Consider the following 25950-nt stretch of genomic DNA (forward strand, 5'->3'; position numbering starts at 1 on the left):
CCAATCACATTAACCGTTACTCTCTCATGGGAATTCCACTAACGGTCTGTATGTAGCCAAACATAGCTGTTGCTCATGTTGGTATCTGTGCTGATGGTGCAAAAGCCATGACAGGGAGACATAGTTGAGTGGTAACGCACGTGCCAGCAGTTGCTCCAGACGCCACTTGGGTACAAGTACAACATACAGAAATGCGCTGGTTATCAAGGGGCAAAGTATTGACATGGTTTTTTTTAATTGATTGATGAGCTTAAAGTTTTTGTTACTGACCATTATTTTCACTTGTCTGACCGCTTGCATGATGATGAGTTTCTCACATGACTGGCCTATCTGGGTGATGTTTTTTCTTGCCTGAATATAGGATTACAGGGATTCACCGCAACTATATTCAATGTGCGGGACAAAATTGAGGCTATGATTAAGAAGTTGGAGCTCTTCTCCGTCTGCATTAACTTCTTGAGTGTAGGGGGCAGGATTTTCGATTTTGGCTAAAAAACATACCCATTTGAAACAGCCTATTTCTCAGGCCCAGAAACTAGAATATGCATATAATTGTCGGATTAGGATAGAAAACACTCAAAAGTTTCCAAAACTGTCAAAATATTGTCTGTGAGTATAACAGAACTGATATTGCAGGCGAAAACCTGAGGAGGAAAATCAAACCAGGAAGTGCTGTTTTTCCTGAAAGCTCTGTGTTCCATTGGATGCCTTGCCTCGATTTAAAGGGATATCAACCAGATTCCTTTTCATATGGCTTCCTCAAGGTGTCAACAGTCTTTAGACATAGTTTCAGGCTTTTAGTTTGAAAAATGAGCGAGAAAGATCACATCGCGTCAGTGGATAGCTGGGTGTTCGCAGAGTTTTGCTTGCGCAACAGAGTGGGGCAGCCATTGTCTCTCCCTCTCCTATTGAAAAAGTGACAGTCCCGGTTGATATATTATCGATTATATATTTTAAAAACAACCTGAGGATTGATTATAAAATACGTTTGATGTTTCTGTGGACATTACGGATACTATTTGGAATTTTCGTCTGCAATGTCGTGACCGCTCGAGCCTGTGGATTTCTGAACATAACGCGCCAAACAAATGGAGGTATTTTGGATATAAAATAATCTTTATGGAACAAAAGGAACATTTATTGTGTAACTAGGAGTCTTGTGAGTGCAAACATCTGAAGATCATCAATTTAATATATTGCTTTTCTGACTTTCGTGACCAATCTACTTGGCTGCTAGTGTTTGTAATATTTTGTCTACTGAGAGAGATGTTCTTACATAAACGCTTGTTATGCTTTCGCCGATAAGCTGTATTGAAATCTGACACACCAGGTGGATTAATTAACAACAATCTAAGCTCTGTTTTGCTATATTGCACTTGGGATTTCATGAAAATTAAATATTTTTAGTAATTTAATTTGAATTTGGCGCGCTGCAATTCAGCGGGTGTTGATGAAAATTATCCCGCTAAAGGGATCAAGAAGTTTTAACAAGGACAACACACAGGTCTTTACATCATTATATGATTTTTTTGTGTGCAAATGACCTCAAGCTTACAGACAATGTTAAATGTGATATTGCGACGCACCTGAGTGAGTTGCGTACGCAATTACGTAGGTACTTTCCCGAAAAGGATGACACAAGCAACTGGATTCATTATCCCTTTCATGCCCTGCCTCCAGTCTATTTAGCGATATTTGAACAAGAGAGCCTCATCGAAATTGCAACAAGCGGTTTAGTGAAAATGTAATTTAATCAGAAGCTACTGACAGATTTCTGGATTGGGCTGCGCTCAGAGTATCCTGCCTTGGCAAATCACACTGTTAAGACACTGATGCCCTTTGCAACCACATACCTATGTGAGAGTGGATTCTCGGCCCTCACTTGTATGAAAACTAAATGCAGGCACACATCACAGACTGAGAGTCTCTCCAATACAACCCAACAGTGCATAGTTATGTGCATCCTTTCAAGTACACCCTTCTCATTAACCTGTGGTGAGTTATTCACATTTTTCAAAGAACAAATAAGGTTTTATATGTAAGATGGTTAAATAAAGAGCAAAATAATTGATTATTAATATTATTTGTGCCCTGGTCCTATAAGAACTCTTTGTCACTCCCACGAGCCGGGTTGTGACAAAAACTCACACTCATTATTATATTTAATAAATGTATAATACCGTGTGTGTGTGGCAGGCTTACAATGATGGAAAAAAACAAAATTTGAGAGTGCGGTGACCTTGGTGCTAGAGGGGGTACGCAGCTGGAGGTTGAATGTTTGAAGGTGTACGGGACTATAAAAAGTTTGGGAACCACTGCCCTAGAGCACACAAAAAACGATACATACCTTGGCCTGAACATCAGCGCCACAGGTAACTTCCACAAAGCAGTGAACGATCTGAGAGGCAAGGCAAGAAGGGCATTCTATGCCATCAAAAGGAACATAAAATTCGACATACCAACTAGGATCTGGCTAAAAATACCTGAATCAGTTATAGAACCGATTTCCCTTTATGATTGTGAGGTCTGGGATCCGCTCACCAACCAAGAATTCACAAAATGGGACAAACACCAAATTGAGACTGCATGCAGAATACTGCAAAAAATATCCTGTGCCTAAACGTAAAATACCAAATAATGCATGCAGAGCAGAATTAGGCCGATACCCGCTAATTATAAAAATCCAGAAAAGAGCTGTTAAATTCTACAAGCACCTAAAACGAAGAGATTCTCAAACCTTCCATAACAAAGCCATCACCTACAGAGAGATGAACCTGGAGAAGAGCCCCCCTAAGCAAGCTGGTCCTGGGGATCTAATCACAAACACAAACAGACCCCACAGAGCCCCAGGTCAGCAACACAATTAGACCCAACCAAATCATGAGAAAACAAAAAGATATTTACTTAACACATGGGAAAGAATTAACAAAAAAAACTGAGCAAACTAGAATGCTATTTGTCCCTAAACAGAGAGTACACAGTGGCAGAATACCTGACCACTGTGACTGACCCAAACTTAAGGAAATCTTTGTAATGTAACAGTCAGCCCATTGCCAGAGCTGAATACACATCTATCTATACATTGTCCCGGAAGTATGACAATTTGTTTGAAAATACTTGGAATAATAAAAGGGGGAAATGATTAAAACAGGCAATGTCTAAACACTAACGGCTACATATAGTAGAAATGACTGGATAGATATAGAGAAATAATTTGTATGAATTTGACTCTCTTTTGAAAAGTTGTACTGAGCATTCACTGGCAGTAAAAAATACATTTGGTATACCAACTCCTCTGATATAATGATTATTTTGTGTTTAATGTTTATAATGTTTGATTGTGATTCAGAATCACGAGATCAGCGTTTGTTTTCTTAATTTGATTCGAAATTCGAAATTCAGTGTTGCACTGTATTTTGTTCATAGTTTAGGCCTACATTTTACTGACGATAAAATGAAGATAAACATGATTAGGCATTGCGCATGTATGGCAAGTACTCTGATCAGGCAGGCAGCAGGTAGTCTAGCGATTAAGAGCGTTTGGCCAGTAACCAAAATGTGTCTGCTAAATTAAGTAAATGTAATGCAAATGCTCCTAAAAAATGTAAAAGTCAGTGCATACTCTCCACCCCCCTCTCTATCTGTCGTTCATGCATGGCTATAATTTTGATAGACACAGCTCACATTAACAGCAGAAAAATGGAAACATAATCTACATAGGTGGCCAAATTTAATAATGTATAATAAAGCTTGATGCAGATAGATAGATGGATAGATAGATAGATAGATAGATAGATAGATAGATAGATCTTTATTTCAGAAGAAATATTCCCGAAGAGCTATTTATGTAAAATGACACCTGCGAGTGTGGGTGCACTGTACCTTACCCTACTTGCTCGATCTCCCACTGCGCGCATGTCATTCCCGCCTATCCACCATAGCGAGGGCGCCCTCTCGCTCTCCTGCTCTAGTTTCGCTCTCTCTCCTGCTCCGGTTTCCCGGTGAATGATAGCCTATCAACCGAGCGGTTTGCCTGTTCCGTACAGAGCAAGAGACCACGCTTGAAAAGAGAGGCGCATCTTCAAATCGCACTACTGGGCTACAGAAACGACAGCCAGAGCACATTGGAACCAGGGGGTAGATTACCAACGGCAACACATTTTTTAAGTTTCACCTGTGGCGGGAGCACATTGAAAGCACAACCTAAGGACTGTTTATTCAACTTGAACGGATTTAGCGAACATAAGTGACTACACTGCCCGGCGGATGATAAGCGTTCGGGACCGGGGTTGTTGTTTTCGCGGGGAGTCAGGTTAACATTACCAGAGCAAGGTGAGTGAGAGTGAGAGTGAAAGTTTCAGAGGGTATTGATGAATTAGCATATCATGTCCACTAGAATATACAACCATGGGTATAAGAAGATGCAGTAATGTATGTCATTGTTAACATAATGGTTAATAAGAGCCTTACAGTTTAGGAATTGTTGCATTTTTACAACGTTGGGTCAGTGAGCTTGTTGGTCATTACAATGCGGTGAATCACAGCAGCCTATGACAGTGTTGTTGGCTGTCTTGGCTCCGTTCTTCAGTTGTACAGCAGGTGTCTGTATGAAGAGCTGTGGACTATTTTCGGTTGAAATTAATATATAGTTTGGCATGACAGGTAGCATGGTGGCAGCCGATCTAGAAGCGAGAGAGTGACGATGGACTCTCCAGTTTGAACCGACTCTCGCTGTTGCTCTCGAAGTGGAATGAACTTGCCCATTGATTTTATGTCAGATCTTGCATGGTTGAAGTCAGTGATGTAGAGGGTAGGCTATACTAGGCACTTTTAAACTCATATAGCCTAACGATATTTGTAATGTGTTTTAGGGTTTACCCACCTATTAGTGTGAATTGAACGGGCTGATTGCTCCACATTCACTATTAGCTGATTTAGATCAAATGTCCATCGGCATGGCTAACTAGCCTGTGATGACGCGTTGATCTGATGGTCCATTTAAACCTGGTACAGTTTTTTTCAGACCAACCTTTACCTGTTTATGCTTTTTTCGTTGATTCGAAAGGCATCGGTGTCTTAGTATGTGTCCAGTTGCAGTTGGAACTCCAAAAACCAAATAATAATCAGAAGAATATTACATTTTGTGTTTCCCGTTTCCATTTTGGCAACCACCAATCAAAATCCAACACTGCAAAATGTTGCTGGCTGTGTTCTGCATTCAGGTTGTGCTCTAATCCAGTGGTGTCCAACCTTTTTTGAACTGTGGTATACCTGAGAACAATTCTTGCTGCAGACGTAAAATGTCACTATTCATTTATTTAGTGATAATGACATTTACCTAATCTGATCCATGCTTTTTAAAATAGATTAAATAGGGTTAATTTGAACTATTATCTTAGTTTCATAGTTCCTTACTCATGATTATTGATTTGTGTGTACCCCTTTAAGAGAGTCCTGCAAACTGCGCCAGAGAGAAACTAAATGTAGTTCTGGTAAAATACGTCTTAGTTTTGAAAGGTTTGAGATAGAGACTAGCGGTAATTCTGCATTGTAAAAGCCACGCTCCGTTTGTTTCTATGGCATATGCTGTGGTACAGCTAAGCCTAATCAGACTTGCCTGTGCTAATGATTCTCACAGGCGAAGTAAAATTATACAAATGACTTGGTTGGTGATGCATGCCCCTCAAATTATACAGCCTGAGCACACTGGATTTGAAACAACGACACATATGTATCCATGTGCCTGCATTCAATGTACTATCTGAGCAACACTGGTGCTCTCAATCAAAATTCCATCTGCATTCCACAGGTCATGCTTATAAACACAGCAAAAAAAGAAATGTCCTCTCACTGTCAACTGAGTTTATTTTCAGCATATTTAACATGTGTAAATATGTGTATGAACATAACAAGATTCAACAACTGAGACATAAACTGAACAAGTTACACAAACATGTAACTAACAGAAATGAAATAATGTGTCCCTGAGCAAAGGGGGGGTTAACAGTCTGTATCTGGTGTGGCCACCAGCTGCATTAAGTACTGCAGTGCATCTCCTCCTCATGGACTACCAGATTTGCCTGTTCTTGCTACGGGATGTTACCCCACTCTTCCCCCAAGGCACCTGCAAGTTCCCGGACATTTCTGGGGGGAATTGCCCTAGCCCTCACCCTCCGATCCAACAGGTCCCAGATGTGCTCAATGGGATTCAGATCCGGGCTCTTCGCTGGCCATGGCAGAACACTGACATTCCTGACTTGCAGGAAATCACGCACAGATCGAGCAGTATGGCTGGTGGCATTGTCATGCTGGCGGGTGATGTCTGGATGAGCCTGCAGGAAGGGTACCACATGAGGGAGGAGGATGTCTTCCCTGTAACGCACAGCGTTGAGATTGCCTGCAATGACAACAAGCTCAGTCCGATGATGCTGTGACACACCGCCCCAGACCAAGACGCCCCTCCACCTCCAAATCGATCCCGCTCCAGAGTACAGGCCTCGGTGTAACGCTCATTCCTTCGACGATAAACACGAATCCGACCATCACCCCCGATGAGACAAAACCGCGACTCATCAGTGAAGAGCATTTTTTGCCAGTCCTGTCTGGTCCAGCGACGGTGGGTTTGTGCCCACAGGCGACGTTGTTGCCGGTGATGTCTTGTGAGGACCTGCCTTTACAACAGGCCTACAAGCCCTCAGTCCAGCCTCTCTCAGCCTATTCTGGACAGTCTGAGCACTGATGGAGGGATTGTGCTTCCCTGGTGTAACTTGGTTAGTTGTTGTTGCCATCCTGTACCTGTCCCGCAGGTGTGATGTTCGGATGTACCGATCCTGTGCAGGTGTTGTTACACGTGGTCTGCCACTGCAAGGACGTTCAGCTGTCCGTCCTGTCGCCCTGTAGTGCTGTCTTAGACTTCTCACAGTACGGACATTGCAATTTATTGCCCTGGCCACATCTGCAGTCCTCATGCCTCCTTGCAGCATGCCTAAGGCACGTTCACACAGATGGGCAGGGACCCTGGGCATCTTTCTTTTGGTGTTTTTCAGAGTCAGTAGAAAGGCCTCTTTAGTGTCCTAAGTTTTCATAATTGTGACCTTAATTGCCTACCGTCTGTAAGCTGTTAGTGTCTTAACGACCGTTCCACAGGTGCGTGTTCATTAATTGTTTATGGTTCATTGAACAATCATGGGAAACAGTGTTTAAACCCTTTACAATGTAGATCTGTTAAGTTATTTGGATTTTTGCGAATTATCTTTGAAAGACAGGGTCCTGAAAAAGGGACGTTTCATTTTTTGCTGAGTTTATATGAATGTCAAAAAAAGGATCACAATTAGTAAAAGTTTCACGGTACACCGTTTCAGTTTCTCACGGCACACCGGTTGAAAACCACTGCTCTAACTAGTAATGTAATACACATTTCCAGTTTCCATGAGGTTTTTGAGTTGTCTTAGTTTCAACAGCGCCAGGGCCGGTCGCCAGAACGAATCAGTTGGACAGGCATTTGATAGATCCATAGGGCTCATCCATAGGGGTCATGTGTTTTTCACTGGACCTACTATGTGTGCACACTAGAACCACTGGGACTAAACTACAACATTCTAACAGTGTAATTCATACATTTCATATATGATATATCATAAATTATTTGATTGTGTTTATGAAGGTCTTAGGTAATAGTATAATGAACAAAAATATAAACACATCAAATCAAATGTATTTATAAAGGCATTCTTACATCAGCTGATATCTCAAAGTGCTGTACAGAAACCCAGCCTAAAACCCCAAACAGCAAGCAATGCAGGTGTAGAAGCACGGTGGCTAGGAAAAACTAGGAAAACCAAGAAAGGCCAGAACCAGTAAGAAACCTAGAGAGGAACCAGGCTATGAGGGGTGTACAGTTCTCTTCTGGCTGTGCCGGGTGGAGATTATAACAGAACATGGCCAAGATGTTCAAATGTTCATAGAGAGAGAGAGAAAGACAGAAAGAAAGAGAGAAAGGGAGAGAGAATTAGAGAGAGCATAGGTTTGTACGGCAGGACCAAATCGAAAGATAGGTAGGAGCAAGCCCATGTAATGCTTTGTAGGTTAGCAGTAAAATCTTGAAATCAGCCCCTGCCTTAACAGGAAGCCAGTTTAGAGAGGTTAGCACTGGAGTAATATGATCAAATGTTTTGGTTCTAGTCAGGATTCTAGCAGCCATGTTTAGCACTAACTGAAGTTTATTTAGTGCTCTATCTGGGTAGCCGGAAAGTAGAGCATTGCAGTAGTCTAACTTAGAAGTGACAAAAGCATTGATTAATTTTTCTGCATCATTTTTGGACAGAAAGTTTCAGATATTTGCAATGTTACGTAGATGGAAAAAAGCTATTCCTTGAAACAGCATTGATATGTTTGTCAAAAGAGAGATCAGGGTCCAGAGTAACGCCGAGATCCTTCACAGTTTCATTTGAGACGACTGTACAACCATCAAGATTAATTGTCAGATTCAGCAGAAGATCTCTTTGTTTCTCGGGACCTAGAACAAGCATCTCTGTTTTGTCCGAGTTTAAAAGTAGAACATTTGCAGCCATCCACTTCCTTATGTCTGAAACACATGCTTCCAGCGAGGGGAATTTCGGGGCTTCACCATGTTTCATCGAATACATGCTGTGTGTCATCCGCATAGCAGTGAAAGTTAACATTATGTTTCCGAATGACATCACCAAGAGGTAACATATATAGTGAAAACAATAGTTGTCCTAAAACGGAACCTTGTGGAACACCGAAATGTACAGTTGATTTGTCAGAGGACAAACCATCCACAGAGACAAACTGATATCTTTCTAACAGATAAGCTCTAAACCAATCCAGAACTTGTCCATGTAGACCAATTTGGGTTTCCAATCCCTCCAAAAGAGTGTGGTAATCGATGGTATCAAAATCAGGACTAAGGTCTAGGAGCACGAGGACAGATGCAGAGCCTCGGTCTGACACCATTAAAAGGTAATTTACCACCTTCACAAGTGTAGTCTCAGTGCAATGATGGGGTCTAAAACCAGACTGAAGCGTTTCCTATACATTGTTTGTCTTCAGGAAAGCAGTGAGTTGCTACGCAACAGCTTTTTCAAAAATTTTGAGAGGAATGGGAGATTCGATATAGGCCGATAGTTTTTTATATTTTCTGTGACAAGGTTTGGCTTTTTCAAGAGAGGCTTTATTACTGCCACTTTTAGTGAGTTTGGGACACATCCGGTGGATAGAGGGCCGTTTATTATATGCAACATAGGAGGGCCAAGCACAGAAAGCAGCTCTTTCAGTAGTTTAGTTGAAATAGTGTCCTGTATGCAGCTTGAAGGTTTAGAGGCCATGATTATTTTCATCATTGTGTCAAGAGATATAATACTAAAACACTTGAGTGTCTCCCTTGATCCTAGGTCCTGGCAGAGTTGTGCAGACTCGGGACAGCTGAGCTTTGGAGGAAAACGCAGATTTAAAGAGAAGTCCGTAATTTGCTTTCTAATGATCATGATCTTTTCCTCAAAGAAGTTCATGAATTTATCACTGCTTTTTAGTTAGCTTTGCGACAGTATCAAAAATACATTTTGGATTGTTCTTATCTTCCTTAATTAAGTTGGAAAAATAGGATGATTGAGCAGCAGTGAGGGCTCTTCGATACTGCACGGTACTCTCTTTCCAAGCTAGTCGGAAGACTTCCAGTTTGGTGTGGCGCCATTTCCGTTCCAATTTTCTGGAAGCTTGCTTCAGAGCTCGGGTATTTTCTGTATACCAGGGAGCTAGTTTCTTATGACAAATGTTTTTTGTTTTTAGGGGTTCGACTGCATCTAGGGTATTGCGCAAGGTTAAATTGAGTTCCTCAGTTTGGTGGTTAACTGATTTTTGTTCTCTGACATCCTTGGGTAGGCGGAGGGAGTCTGGAAGGGAATCTAGGAATCTTTGGGTTGTCTGAGAATTTATAGCACGACTTTTGATGATCCATGGTTGGGGTCTGAGCAGATTATTTGTGATTGCAAACGTAATAAAATGAGGGTCCTTAGTCCAGGATTATGCAGAAAAACATTAAGATCCACAACATTTATTCCACGGGACAAAACTAGGTCCAGAGTATGACTGTGGCAGTGAGTAGATCCAGAGACATGTTGGACTAAACCCACTAAGTCGATGATGGCTCCGAAAGCCTTTTGGAGTGGGTCTGTAGACTTTTCCACGTGAATATTAAAGTCACCAAAAATTAGAATATTATCTGCCATGACTACAAGGTCCGATAGGAATTCAGGGAACTCAGTGAGGAACGCTGTATATGGCCCAGGAGGCCTGTAAATGGTAGTTATAAAAAGTGATTGAGTAGGCTGCATAGATTTCATGACTAGAAGCTCAAAAGACGAAAACGTCGTTCTTTTTGTAAATTGAAATTTGCTATCATAAATGTTAGTAACACTAACACTAACACCCTTTGCGGGATGAGTGGGGCATATGGTCACTAGTGTAACCAGGAGGTGAGGCCTCATTTAACACAGTAAATTCATCAGGCTTAAGCCATGTTTCAGTCAGGCCAATCACATCAAGATTATGATCAGTGATTAGTTTATTGACTATAACTGCCTTGGAAGTGAGGGATCTAACATTACGTATCCCTATTTTGAGATGTGAGGTATCACAATCTCTTTCAATAATGGCAGGGATGGAGGAGGTCTTTATTCCAGTGAGATTGCTAAGGCGAACACCGCCATGTTTAGTTTTGCCCAACCTAGGTCGGGGCACAGACACGGTCTCAATGGGGATAGCTGAGCTGACTACACTTACTGTGCTAGTGGCAGACTCCACTAAGCTGGCAGGCTGGCTAACAGCCTGCTGCCTGGCCTGCACCCTAACTCATTGTGGAGCTAGGGGAGTTAGAGCCCTGTCTGCGTTCGTAGATAAGATGAGAGAACCCCTCCAGCTAGAATGGAGTCCGTCACTCCTCAGCAGGCCAGGCTTGGTCCTGTTTGTGTGTGAGTCCCAGAAAGATGGACAATTATCTACAAGTTCTATCTTTTGGGAGGGGCAGAAAACAGTTTTCAACCAGCGATTGAGTTGTGAGACTGCTGTAGAGCTCAGCACTCCCCCTAACTGGGAGGGGGCCAGAGACAATTACTCGATGCCGACACATCTTTCTAGCTGATTTACACGCTGAAGCTATGTTGTGCTTGGTGACCTCTGACTGTTTCATCCTAACCTCGTTGGTGCCGACGTGGATAACAATATCCCTATATTCTCTACACTCGCCAGTTTTAGCTTTAGCCAGCACCATCTTCAGATTAGCCTTAACGTCGGTAGCCCTGCCCCCTGGAAACAGTGTATGATCGCGAGATGATTTGTTTTAAATCTAATACTGCGGGTAATGGAGTTGTCAACGACTAGGGTTTTCAATTTGTCAGAGCTTTAAGTGGTCTTTTATTGTCCCAGCACAAGGTGCACCTGAGTAATGATCATGCTGTTTAATCAGCTTCTTGATATGCCACACCTGTCAGGTGGATGGATTATCTTGGCAAATGAGAAATACTCACCAACAGGGAAGTAAACACATTTGTGCACAACATTTGAGAGAAATAAGTGTTTTGTGCTTATGGACATTTTCTGGGATAATTTCATCTCATGAAACATGTGACCCACAATTTACATGTTGCGTTTATATTTTTGTTAGAATAGGAAAAATATATTTTTCAAATATCACAAAAGCATTTTCATTAGTTTGTGTTTAACTGTAAATAATTCAAGTGTTCAATCAATTGCATTAGTGGAGTGCCTTTGTTTTAACTATAAAATAGAGAACATACAGTGCCTTGCGAAAGTATTCGGCCCCCTTGAACTTTGCGACCTTTTGCCACATTTCAGGCTTCAAACATAAAGATATAAAACTGTATTTTTTTGTGAAGAATCAACAACAAGTGGGACACAATCATGAAGTGGAATGACATTTATTGGATATTTCAACCTTTTTTAACAAATCAAAAACTGAAAAATTGGGCGTGCAAAATTATTCAGCCCCCTTAAGTTAATACTTTGTAGCGCCACCTTTTGCTGCGATTACAGCTGTAAGTCGCTTGGGGTATGTCTCTATCAGTTTTGCACATCGAGAGACTGACATTTTTTCCCATTCCTCCTTGCAAAACAGCTTGAGCTCAGTGAGGTTGGATGGAGAGCATTTGTGAACAGCAGTTTTCAGTTCTTTCCACAGATTCTCGATTGGATTCAGGTCTGGACTTTGACTTGGCCATTCTAACACCTGGATACGTTTATTTTTGAACCATTCCATTGTAGATTTTGCTTTATGTTTTGGATCATTGTCTTGTTGGAAGACAAATCTCCGTCAAGGGGGCCGAATACTTTCGCAAGGCACTGTATCTGTTGGAATGCAGGAACAGCTTCTTTTCATAACAAAATAAAACAAATACCCCAACCACCAAGACGCACGGTCTGCAAGATGTGCGGTCAAAGGATGAAAACATCTGTGGCCTGTAGTGTGCTTGATAAATAGTGAAAATCAGCACAACAGCGCCTTCAAATATCTGGAGAAGAGGGGAGCAGGCCCTACTGCCGGGAGGAGGGGCAACGGGGGAAAACCATTAAAGAAATGTGACTCACCACCTGGATTCGGTCTTATGTAGCAAAATTTGAAATATATATATATATTTTTTACGTTGGATAAAAGTAGAGACTCAGAGCTACAAAATGGAATATCATACACAGCATTTTTGAGGAACAATGGGAACATTTTTCTACTTTGAAAGTTGATACACTTTTAAACTCACTTTTGAGAAAAGGGCCTTTGAATGTTTCGGTACCTGCTCTCCTTTGTCTACACCATTCAGCATTGTTCACACTGTTGAGCCAGCCCCACCCATGTCTTTAAGGATTCACAGGTGATGTCATGTGCTAAACAGTGAGTAGTGTAGTAAAGTTTAAGACTAAAAGTGGTAGTAGCCTACAATAACAAAAAAAATCCAAGTAAACATAATTTTTTAGGAATATTAGATGGCGTTTACCCAGACACACTTGTCTAAATTGGTGGGTCATGTGAAGTAAATGCTTCCAACCCCAGCCACATACATCCATTGGTGGGAAAAGTACTAGATTGTCATACTTGAGTAAAAGTATAAATAATTTCAAATTCCTTATATTAAGCAAACAAGACGGCACAATTGTGTTATTTTTATTGACGGAGAGCCAGGGGCACACTCCAACACTCAGATATGTATTTAGTGAGTCTGCCAGATCAGAGGCAGTAGGGATGACCAGGGATGTTCTCTTGATAAGTATGTGAATTGGACATTTGGACAAAATGTAACGAGTACGAGTTAAAAAGTACATTATTTTTGTTGCAAATGTAGTGAATTAAAAGTTGCCAAAAATAAAAATAGTAATGTACAGATACGACAGAAAACTACTTAAGTATTTTTACCACTGCCCAAATGCCTGCATTTGTACCACTGCCCAAATGCCTTTAAACCAGTACATTAGCATACTTTATATACACTGTTACACATGCACTTATCACAAAGTATTCCATACATAAGTTAAGGCCATGCAACCTGAGTTTTTTGTTGTTGCACATGTACAGTACATAAACAGATCATGGGACACTTGATACAGTTGATATTGTTGTGCTATGTCACAAAATCATGTTACGACCACACATCAATATTCGTTTTATGTATCAATATTTTGCTAAGTCTAGCTAAGTGGATGGCCTCAACAGAAGGTGTAAATGGTACAGCCAAATGGTTACTTGCATAGTAGCAATATCAGAAATAGTGTCAGTATAAATAAAATATACAGTATGTACAAGAACAATATCAATAATGATATCAGTGATATACGAGGTAGTTATATGCATACAATCAGGGGTAAAGTGGCTGAGCAGCAGGATAAACAATAATAGTAGCATCAACATATGTGTTAGGAGAGTAATGTGAATAGAGACACTGCAGACAGTGCTGATGACTGGTCCGTTCAAACCACTCATGAACAAGGGAATCTATATTCAGAGAGCCTGTTTCTGTCCTGCCCTTGATTTTGGTGCAGGGCATGTGATGTCTATAGCCTCTTAGTCGCAAAATTCCTGATCTTGTCAAAAATATAGTTTGTCCAGCTGTGTCCAGTCCAGTTGGTGCTTTTACAGGCAGACCATCTATGGGAGGAAGGATGTCAGCGTTGCGCAGCTGCTGAAACCTGGTCCTGGCAGTCCAAACGCTCCTTGGCGACAACACCAGCCTCCAGAGCATCGAAGCTGTAAAACAGGGAATAACTACAAAAAAAATCAAGACGTTACAACCCTGCACAACATCAATTCACCTCCCAAGTTTAGATAAGAAAAACCTCATACACTGGAAATCATTTTTTACCTGAAGTGCTGGTTGGTACTGCTTGATCTGTAGCAGCGGCCTGAAGTACGGAGTCAGGGGTTGTTGCCAGCCATAGCTTTCCACCAGCACCATACCATCCTCCAGTCCAACCAGCTGTTTGATGTTGACCTCTGTCACAGTGCTGTCCTTCACAACACCAGCAATCTCAGACAAAGTGTTCACTCTGGTCTTTCTGAAGTGCTGCTTAATGAGGCCGAAGCACCAGTCGGGGGCAAACTTGGTGTGGCCTGTGATCAAGAAGTGAAGGTCCAGATTGTGGTGGAGCTTAAGCATGGTCCACCAGACACAATACCAGAGCACAAACATGTGCTTGTTTTGGCCCCTGCAGTTATCACAATTCAGGTCCACATGTGTTTTCCCTACTCCGTAGTTGGTGAAGAAATGGTGCATGTAGTTGATGACTGCGCTGCTGCCTTTGCTTGCTATCTCTCTTTTTGATGACTGTATGACTGGTGGATTAGAGTCGGGCGTGTTCTACTGGTTAATGCTGAAAGACAAATTCCAGATACAAATATTTTAGCATTATTACACAATAGATGCGAAATGCCATTCTGAGAACATCACTACACACAGTTCATACAGGTAATGTTAGGTACTGTAGCTAGCCAACCATCTAACGTCAGCTGGCTAGCAAACAGCAAGCTTTAACTAGCAATACAAACCGATTGTCATAGCTAGCTAAAGTTAACCAATTGGTTCAATGTTAGCTAGCTAACATAAGTATCCATGCGAAATGGCGTTCTGAGAAAACATCACTAACGTTACACACACGTCATACACATAAGTTAATGTTAGCTAGCAAGCCAGCCACCTAACCTCAGCTAACTTTAACTACAGTTACGTAAACTCACCCCATTCCGTACAAATGTGCGTAACTGCGAACTTTCAAAGAAAGGCTACAAAGAAAACTAATGGGACTGTGTTGACTGTGTTGACTTCAAAATCGGGGGTGTGAACTAGGTTTCTATTCAAGTGTTGATCGACATGGTAATGGCTCTATAGTATTGGAGAAAACGTTACATCGGGACATGTCATGTCGTAACATACAGCACGCATAAAGCAACTATTTCTGTCTTACAATCTCTCTCCACCAGGTGTAGCACTTCTCTCATCCTTTAAAAACAAGAAATGGACAGTGACGGGGGTAAAAACGGGGGGGAAACCTAGTCATTTTTTTGCGTCATCATTGCATGCGATCATCATCTCAAAGCCGCTGTTTACTTCTAAGATCACTTTAGCACCGCCCTAAAAACCTGATTCAAATTCGATACAAACCTTCAAATAGGTCTGTAATGACACATTATATAAACTCTTTATAGTGTTTTATTTACATTTTAGAGGCGATAAGGTGATAAGTTGGACAGATCGAGTGAAAAAAAGCAATTTTCCCACACGACATCTCTCCTTCTCACTATCACGCATTAGTTTCGCTTCCCCTCCCGCCATTTTTAAAAAGACCCGATGGGGTTCATTGCCTGCTTTAATTATGCAGAAACGGGCATTGTTAAGGTCATGTAATTGATTTTGTTGGAAAAGGGAGAAATTGTGCTTTACAATGGTATTGACATTACAGTTGATCTGGAAGTATTACGTTTTTGGGGCGCTAAAATAAGGGCAATTGTACGGATCAAGGCGATGTACAAGTTTACGTGAGTTTATGTTAGCTAACAGAAAGCTTTAGCTTGGGATCTTTTGTTTAGACATGTCACGTTAACGTTAGCTAGGTACAAAATGAACTATAATCCCAATCCATAGAGTAACGTTACTAGCAATACAAACCGATTGTCAGAACAAGCTAAATTAACCAGTAGACCATGTATCTGATGCTGTTTGGTCAAAAAGAGTATGGCATATCAGATACATATATTAAGACAGAGGGGTGCTGTTTCGCTCACTCTGATGCAGAGAGGAAGAGGTGAAGCGAGAGGGCTCACTCTCGCCAAAATCTGTCCAGTATAAGCCCAATGTGTTTCTATGGGCATAATATGCAGACCTAAGCTTGTCGCCTGCCTTTCTTCTTTTGGGACAATGACTCGCATTGTTAGGGTGGAGACATGAGTATCTCGTTCTTATATACAGATCTCTGGTTGCGTGTGTTGGCGCATTCCTGATTTCTGATTGTCTTAACTAGAGGTCGACCGATTATGATTTTTCAACGCCAATACCGATACCGATTATTGGAGGACCAAAAAAGCCGAAACCGTTTAATCGGCCGATTTAAAAAAAAAATGTATTTGTAATAATGACAATTACGACAATACTGAATGAACACTTATTTTAACTTAATATAATACACCAATAAAATCAATTTAGCCTCAAATAAATAATGAAACATGTTCAATTTGGTTTAAATAATGCAAAAACAAAGTGTTGGAGAAGAAAGTAAAAGTGCCATGTAAAAAAACTAACGTTTAAGTTCCTTGCTCAGAACATGGGAACATATGAAAGCTGGTGGTTCCTTTTAACATGAGTCTTTAATATTCCCAGGTAAAACATTTTAGGTTGTAGTTATTATAGGAATTATAGGACTATTTCTCTCTATACCATTTGTATTTCATATACAGTACCTTTGACTATTGGATGTTCTTATAGGCACTTTAGTATTGCCAGTGTAACAGTATAGCTTCTGTCCCTCTCCTCGCTCCTTCCTGGGCTCGAACCAGGAACACATCGACAACAGCCACCCTCGAAGCAGCGTTACCCATGCAGAGAAAGGGGAACAACTACTCCAAGGCTCAGAGCGAGTGACGTCACCGATTGAAACGCTATTAGTGCGCACCCCGCTAACTAGCTAGCCATTTCACATCGGTTACACCAGCCTAATATCGGGAGTTGATAGGCTTGAAGTCATAAACAGCGCAATGCTTGAAGCATTGAGAAGAGCTGCTGGCAAACACATGAAAGTGCTGTTTGAATGTATGCTTACGAGCCTGCTGCTGCCTACCATCGCTCAGTCAGACTGCTCTATCAAATCAAATACTTAATTATAACATAATAACACACAGAAATACGAGCCTTTGGTCATTAAAATGGTTGAATCCGGAAATTATCATTTTGAAAACAAAACGTTTATTATTTCAGTGAAATACGGAACCGTTCCGTATTTTATCTATCGGATGGCATCTCTAAGTCTAAATATTGCTGTTACATTGTACAACCTTCAATGTTATGTCATAATTATGTACAATTCTGGCAAATTAATTACGGAGTAAATGGACTTCACACAGTTCGCAATGAGCCAGGCAGCCCAAACTGCTGCATATACTGCTTGCACGGAACGCAAGAGAAGTGACACAATGACCCTAGTTATAAGAAATTAATGTTAGCAGGCAATATTAACTAAATATGCAGGTTTAAAAATATATACTTGTGTATTGATATTAAAGAAAGGCATTGATGTTTATGGTTAGGTACATTGGTGCAATGACAGTGCTTTTTTCGCAAATGCGCTTGTTAACTCATCACCTGTTTGTCGAAGTAGGCTGTGATTCACTGAGAAATTAACAGGCACCGCATCGATTATATGCAACACAGGACACGCTAGATAAACTATTAATATCATCAACCATGTGTAGCTAACTTGTGATTATGTTAAGGTTGATTGTTTTTTATAAGATAAGTTTAGTTCTAGCTAGCAACTTACCTTGGCTTCTTGCTGCCCTCGCATAACAGGTAGTCAGGTGGTTAGAGCGTTGGACTAGTAACCGGAAGGTTGCAATAATGAATCCCCGATCTGACAAGGTAAAAATCTGTCGTTCTGCCCCTGAACAAGGCAGTTAACCCACCGTTCCTAGGCCGTCATTGAAAATAAGAATGTGTTCTTAACTGACTTGCCTAGTTAAATAAAGGTGTAAAAAAGAAAATAGACTAAACGTTGTCCAAAAATACAGATTACCGATTGTTATGAAAACTTAAAATCGGCCCAAATGAATCGGCCATTCCGATTAATCGGTCGACCTCTAGTCTTAACTTACCATGTCCAGCATTAATAAGCTGAGCTTCTCAGATGTTTTAAATTCACCTCACACATTGTAAACAAAGTCAGTTAAAAACATATATTTTTTTACATCCATTGCAAATTATAGTTCCTCAGTATTTGAAAGATCTTTCCAACACTCCCGGCCTCGATAATCACCAAGCCTCAGTGTGAAAGAGCAAAATATAATGATCTGATGATCCCATATATCCAGTGGAAACGTCATAAAAAACAGCTGTCTGTTCCGAACTCACTGGTGCGGGGAAACTCTGAGGACCCGGAATAAGCTAGTTGATACAATGTTGCAAGTTCGCTAGAGACAACTTCGGGCTGGATCCAGTTGATGATTTGATACAATATTGCACTTGACCAGCAATAGGTAAATTCAAGACAGATAGAAAGGGATGTAGACAGGTGCAGTAGAGAGATGAATGTGATTGAAAGAACCTGCATTTTCATCATGATATTTTCTACTGTTTTTATTTGTCGGCTTTAGGCCTACGTATTTTACTTAGTTGACGATGGAACTACTGCTGCATTGGCCTATAGGCTATCTCTGAGTTCTGTGCGCTAATTTCTTTAGCCACCAATGGGGACCACAGTGTATCAGCGTGTCCATATGGCAGAGGGTGGAGCTCTGGCCTTAGTTGAATTGTTACATCAAAAAGTTATGATGAAATACGTGACAATGATTTTGAGAAACAAAAACATTATTATTGAAATGAAACTGTTCTGCGAAAATGCGCATATAAAAATAATAACTTTTCATGCAGATCGGTAGAAATGTTAGAATACATTGTAAGCTTCCCCAAACTTGAAACTCATGAGCTGCTTATGGTCTTTACTAGGGTTGCACATTTTGGGGAATATTCAGAGGTGGAAACTTTCAGTGGGAATTAACGGAAATATATGGGAATTAACGGGAATATATGGGAATTAACGGAGATATATGCAAATGAATATGAATACCATTTAAATGTAGATGTTTTTTGCATTGGATATATTTACCATATCAGATGGAAACATAAACCTGTTACCTTATCATAAGTAGACATAATTGCAAATGATTAAATACTTCCAATAGAAATACACTTTTTATTTAGTTACGAATTGAACTTTAATTAAATTAGTTGACTCTTCACATGGGATGATTTCACAACAAAAAAAAAGGAATATTGAATGGTCCACAATGATTCATCGCTTCTCCCAAAAACTTTTTCAACATACATCTGTGAAATGATAGTCTAGAAACTAAAGCTTTGGTTGTCTTCCTCTCAGGCTGTCTTCTCCCTGGACCTCCTCAATGTCCACCACATATTGTAGACTCGTCAACAGAGATGTTAGCATCTGTCAGAGATTTCTGTAAGTCTTTAGCTGACACTCTAGGATTCTTCTTAACCACAGTGAGCATTCTGCGCTGTGCTCTTGCAGTCATCTTTGCAGGACAGCCACTCCTAGGGAGAGTAGCAACAGTGCTGAACATTCTCCATTTATAGACAATTTGTCTTACCGTCGACTGATGAACATCGAGGCCTTTAGAGATACTTTTGAAACCCTTTCCAGTATTATTCAATTCAACAAATCTTAATCTTAGGTCTTCTGAGATCCCTTTTGTTCGAGGCATGGTTCACATCAGGCAATGCTTCCATACCTCCACAGGCTGGTTGACCGAACACATATTTGGGTTAAACATCTATGGCCAGTTTCCCCGAACTAGATTAAGCCTAGCCCTGGAATCAAACATAATTTAATTGGAGATCATTTTTTTAAATCCAGGAGTATAGGTAGGGTTGCACATTTTGGGGAATATTCAGAGGTGGTAACTTTGTCGTGGTAATTTCCTGTATTACTAAACATTGAGAGAGCAAACCACACACAAATCAGAGTTATTTTATAAAGTCCATCTTTAATTATATATGAGCTTCACCATAGCCCTGTGACTCTCAGATCAATTCAGTATCTATAAATTAATTCTCTGAGAGTGCTTACAAAACAGTTCTTAGTATCATTTATAGCCAAGACACACCCCTCTCAACTCACATGACAAATAACAGATCTTAGGAACATTACACAAAGAATCTTTTACTTGAAAGAGGAGTATCCCATAGCTAGATAGCATTAGCTATAAATTATCGTTCAGTTTGGTCTCCTAAACAAAGTCCTTTTCTCGTTCTTGGTACAACATAGTACCAAACCATTACCTCATCCAATGGCATATATCAATTGTCAATTCTAGATACTCCCATCTCAAATACAACCCCTCCTGGACAAGATCAGAAAAGACAGTGAGCCTCTTAGGTCATATAAGGTCAAGATAAGGGCAACCTCAGAGGGGACATACAATAGTTCCAGACACATTCCCATAAGAAGACAAGCCTCCATTCTGTCCTCCTCCCCTTCTGACATTCTTCATAGCATCACATGGTTTAACAGATACATTGACATATGACAAGCCTGACCTCTCCCCTCTCTGGGCCCCTAGTGACTAAGCCCTAGCAGAGAAGGGATAACTGCAAACTGCCAACAGTATTATCCAAAAGAAAACACCCTAATCACAAATATCTCACATAAGCATTATTATGTAAATAAAACATCTTATTTATTAATGTTACCTAACTAATTCTGATTCTGTTACCACAACTTTCCATGGGAATTAACAGAAATATATGCAAATTAATATTAATACCATTTAAATGTTTTTCATGAGGGTGTGTTTGGTAAAGTTGTCTCTAGATGCTGATCTTGGTTCAGTTTTATATTTTACCAATTAACAGTTAAGGTTAGGATTGGAGGATTGGAGGAAGGGAAACTGAGGGGAATGTATCCTGGAGCGTACACCTTTAACTGGTAATGACCCGCAAGGGAAACTCACTGTATACAGTGCATTTGGAAAGTATTCAGACCCCTTGACTTTTTCCACATTTTGTTATGTTACAGCCTTATTCTGTAATGTATTAAATACATGTTTTATATATATATATGTATATACTGTATACAATACAGTTTTTCCTCATCAATCTACACACATTTTCCCTTAATGGGGAAAAAACAGGTTTTTAGAAATGTTGGCAAATGTATTACAAATAATAAACAGATACCTTATTTACATAAATATGCAGACCCTTTGCTCTGAGACTCGAAATTTAGCTCAGGTGCATCGTGTTTCCATTGATCATCCTTGTCAGAGTCGTGTGTATAGGTGGCAGGGAAGTCAGGCGCAGGAGAGTCAAACGGAGTGTAAAATGGAGTCTTTTAATAAATGTCCAAGTAACATGCTCCATAACACTAATAAGAAAAATTAATACAAACAAATATGTGTACGAAAACCCGTCGCGCACCTATACAAATAAACACTACACTGACAATAAACAATCTCTGACAAAGACACGAGGGGAAACAGAGGGTTAAATACACAACAGGTAATGGATGGGATTGAAAACAGGTGTGTGGGAAGACAAGACAAAACCAATGGAAAATGAAAAATGGATTGATGATGGCTAGAAGGCCGGTGACGTCGACCGCCGAGCACCGCCCGAACAAGGATAGGCAACGACTTCTACCGAAGTCCAGGCTCTGTCGTAACCGGCCGCGACCGGGAGGTCCGTGGGGCGACGCACAATTGGCCTAGCGTCGTCCGGGTTAGGGAGGGATTGGTCGGTAGGGATCTCCTTGTCTCATCGCGCACCAGCGACTCCTGTGGCGGGCCGGGCGCAGTGCGCGCTAGCCAAGGTTGCCAGGTGCACGGTGTAGCCTCCGACACATTGGTGCGGCTGGCTTCCGGGTTGGATGTGCGCTGTGTTAAGAAGCAGTACGGCTGGTTGGGTTGTGTATCGGAGGACGCATGACATTCAGCCTGCGTCTCTCCCGAGCCCGTATGGGAGTTGTAGCAATGAGACAAGATAGTAGCTACTACAACAATTGGGTACCACAAAATTGGGGAGAAAAAGGGGTAAAAAAAATAAAAATAAAAAGAAGAAAAAAAAAGAAAAAAAAAAGAAGTCGTGACAATCCTTGAGATGTTTCTACAACTTCATTGGAGTCGATCTGTGGTAAATTAAATTGCCATATATAAATATAAGGTCCACATTTTGTTGAGTTACATCCTGGGTTTAAATGGATTACATTGAGTGGTCGTGTCACTGGCCTACACACAATACCCCATAAGAGGAATTGTGTTTTTAGAAAATGAAAGGTGAAATGTCTTGAGTCAAGTATTCAACCCAATTGTTATGGCAAACCTAAATAATTTCAGGCGTAAAAATGGGATATTGTGTGTATGGTGAGAAAAAAAGCCCTTTGATCCATTTTTAATTCATGCTGTAACACAACAAATGTGGAATAAGTCAAGGAGTATGAATACTTTCTGAAGGCACTGTAATTTCAACCCGGTCAGTTAGGATAGAGAGAGCAGTAAAGGGTTTGTAACGTCTCTCATCGGAATGAGGATCGGACCAAAGCGCAGCGTGATAGGCGTTCATGATTTTTTTATTAAACTGAACAACGCAACAAGATAACAAAGTTGAACAAAACAAAACAGTTCTGTCAGGTGCAGACACTAAACAGAAAACAACTACCCACAAAACCCAAACGAAAAAGGACAACTTATATATGATCCCCAATCAGAGACAACGATAGCCTCTGATTGGGAACCACACCAACATAGAAATAAAGAAACTAGAATACCCACCCTAGTCACACCCTGGCCTAACCAAGATAGAGAATAAAAGCCTCTCTATGGCCAGGGCGTGACAGGGTTAGACATACTGTTATTCCTCTACTGTTCCACTTTTTCATCCAAAGCCTATCACGACAAGATCTCATAGTTTCCCTTAGAAATTCAACATATTATGGATAAACATCTATTTTTGACGCATTCATTCCACATTGTCACAGAGTTAATTCTGTGTGGTTACATGGTTAGGACAGAAACAACTAAAAGGGGAAGGCTTTGTTAGACAGATAAATCTTGTGCTCTATCTCTAATAATGTTCCTCTTAATAGAACCAGAGACAAAACTGCTCTCAGTGAATTTCAAATGTTTATTCACCAGGAGTGTCATAAGCAAATTGACTAAAATCTGAATGTTACAGAAAGCTCTACATATACTTTCCCACCCAGCACATACTGTAACTCCCACATACGGTATCAGCTGCTAATTTACCATAGCTGTCCAGTCCCTCTTCTCACACTGCATAGAGGAGTGATTCGCACATTTGCACAAGGCAAAATGATTTTTTCTTGTATCCACTCAAAAGTACTTTAAATTCATAAGCTTATACACATGATGTTTCCCACTACATATAAGTTACACTTCTAAATACTAATAAACACAGTATGATCAGCAATGCACATTACACAATATTGGTACATGAATATACTTAACTGGACAGACTTTACAGAACACATCACTTCCTTCTATTAAACCATAGATCTCCTATTGTTTGATTTCCATGTTAAATCATCATATTCAGTTGTAGACCTTCTTGACCTTCCTTCCTTCAGGGACCAATAAGTTTAATAGCAAAGAACTAGATAGAACAGAAAGAGAAGAAAAACAACAAAACACGACAATGGATTAATATAATCATATAGATGGATAATATAAAAAACTAAAACACGTATAAAGTCACAGCTTGAGAAATCATTCCCACACTCCTGATCCCCACTAAACCAGAGGTCGGCTTTAATGCTGAGCTTGAGAAATCTGACCATTCCCACACTCCTGATCCCCACAAAACCAGAGGTCGGCTTTAATGCTGAGCTTGAGAAATCTGACCATTCCCACACTCCTGATCCCCACTAAACCAGAGGTCGGCTTTAATGCTGAGCTTGAGAAATCTGACCATTCCCACACTCCTGATCCCCACTAAACCAGAGGTCGGCTTTAATGCTGAGCTTGAGAAATCTGACCATTCCCACACTCCTGATCTCCACTAAACCGGAGGTCTGCTTTAATGCTGAGCTTGAGAAATCTGACCATTCCCACACTCCTGATCCCCACTAAACCGGAGGTCTGCTTTAATGCTGAGCTTGGGACAAAGCAGAGTTTCTAAATAACTCTGTCATGCTTTCCCTCAGTCTTCCCACCAGGGGCGGTACATTCACAGGAGATTTTCCAAAGCCAAAATCTCCTCACTGTGCTACACATTCAGGGCCACCATGTTAACACAAGCTGTAGCCTGAATCAGCTTCACCTCATCTTGTGGTAGATGTGCACTTTTTATGCGTTTCAGCCTTCACTACATGATAGCCCAGCAAGCCTGACAGAGTGACACCTGCCACTGCTAACGCGGCCTATACCACATACTCCATAATCCAACTCAATTTGCCCATAGTCCAAGTCCATGCTACTCCTACAGCCTCTCCCACAACATTAGTGGCACACTGCGCTATTGGTTCCAGACTGCGGTGAGTATTGCCATGGTTTTGAATCTGTCTCCCTTTACTGCTTCTTTCTTACTGTAAGATCTAATATTGAGGCCATGAGATATTTTCGGGCTTTCTTGCAGTGTTATCACAACTTCTTCCTCAAGAGCCTAACTATTGCCTCCTTATGTTGTGCTACAGTGGGTATTGGTAGGTAGTAACTACCATTACTCTCTCATCCCACGACTTGTCGGCTCCCCACTCTCCCGAGAAAACCGTAGGAGCGTCATACACTTTATGTACAAAAGTATGTGAACACACCTTCAAATTAGTGGATTCGGCTTTTCCTGCCACACCCGTTGCTGACAGGTGTATAAAATCGAGCACACAGCCACGCAATCTCCATAAACAAACATTGACAGTACAATTGCCTTACTGAAGAGCTCAGTGACTTTCAACATGGCACCGTCATAGGATGCCACCTTTCCAACAAGTAGATTATTTAAATTTCTGCCCTGCTAGAGCTGCCCCGGTCAACTGTAAGTGCTGTTATTGTGAAGTGAAAACATCTAGGAGAAACAATGGCTTACACGCAAAGTGGTAGGCCACACAAGCACACAGAACGGGACTGCCTAGTGCTGAAGCGCGTAGTGCATAAACATCGCCTGTACTCGGTTTCAACACTCACTACAGAGTGCCAAACTGCCTCTGGAAGCAATGGCAACACAATAACTGTTCGTCAGGAGCTTCATGGACGCCGACTGCGGGCCTAATTGCCCAACATCAGTGCCGACTTCACTAATGCTCTTGTGGCTGAATGGAAGCAAGACTCCGCAGCAATTTTCCCACATCTAGTGGAAAGCCTTTCCAGATATATATATATATATATATATATATATATATATATATATATATATATATATATATATATATATATATATATATATGTAGTACCAGTCAAAAGTTTGGACACCTACTCATTCCAGGGCTTTTCTTTATTTTTACTATGTTTTACGTTGTAGAATAATAGTGAAGACATCAAAACTATGTAATAACACATGGAATCATGTAGTAACCAAAAAATTATTAATTAAAAATATATACATTTTAGATTCTTCAAAGTAGCCACCATTTGCCAGCTTTGCACACTCTTGGCATTCTCTCAACCAGCTTCACGAGGAACACTTTTCCAACAGTCTTGAAGGA

At 40.7% G+C, this 25950-nt stretch overlaps 1 protein-coding gene across 1 annotated transcript in view; it reads left to right on the forward strand.

Annotated features, from left to right (window-relative positions):
- The first annotated feature begins 4148 nt into the window (after positions 1 to 4148).
- The window catches only part of LOC139381262 (zinc finger matrin-type protein 4-like), a 151213-nt gene continuing 129411 nt past the window's right edge, over positions 4149 to 25950 (forward strand). Inside the window, exon 1 of the mRNA XM_071124728.1 lies at positions 4149 to 4332. The gene's annotated coding sequence lies outside the window, so the exon portion shown is untranslated. The remainder of the gene's footprint in view (positions 4333 to 25950) is intronic.

This window comes from Oncorhynchus clarkii, chromosome 23 (assembly GCF_045791955.1).
Source record: "Oncorhynchus clarkii lewisi isolate Uvic-CL-2024 chromosome 23, UVic_Ocla_1.0, whole genome shotgun sequence".
NCBI lineage: Eukaryota > Metazoa > Chordata > Actinopteri > Salmoniformes > Salmonidae > Oncorhynchus > Oncorhynchus clarkii.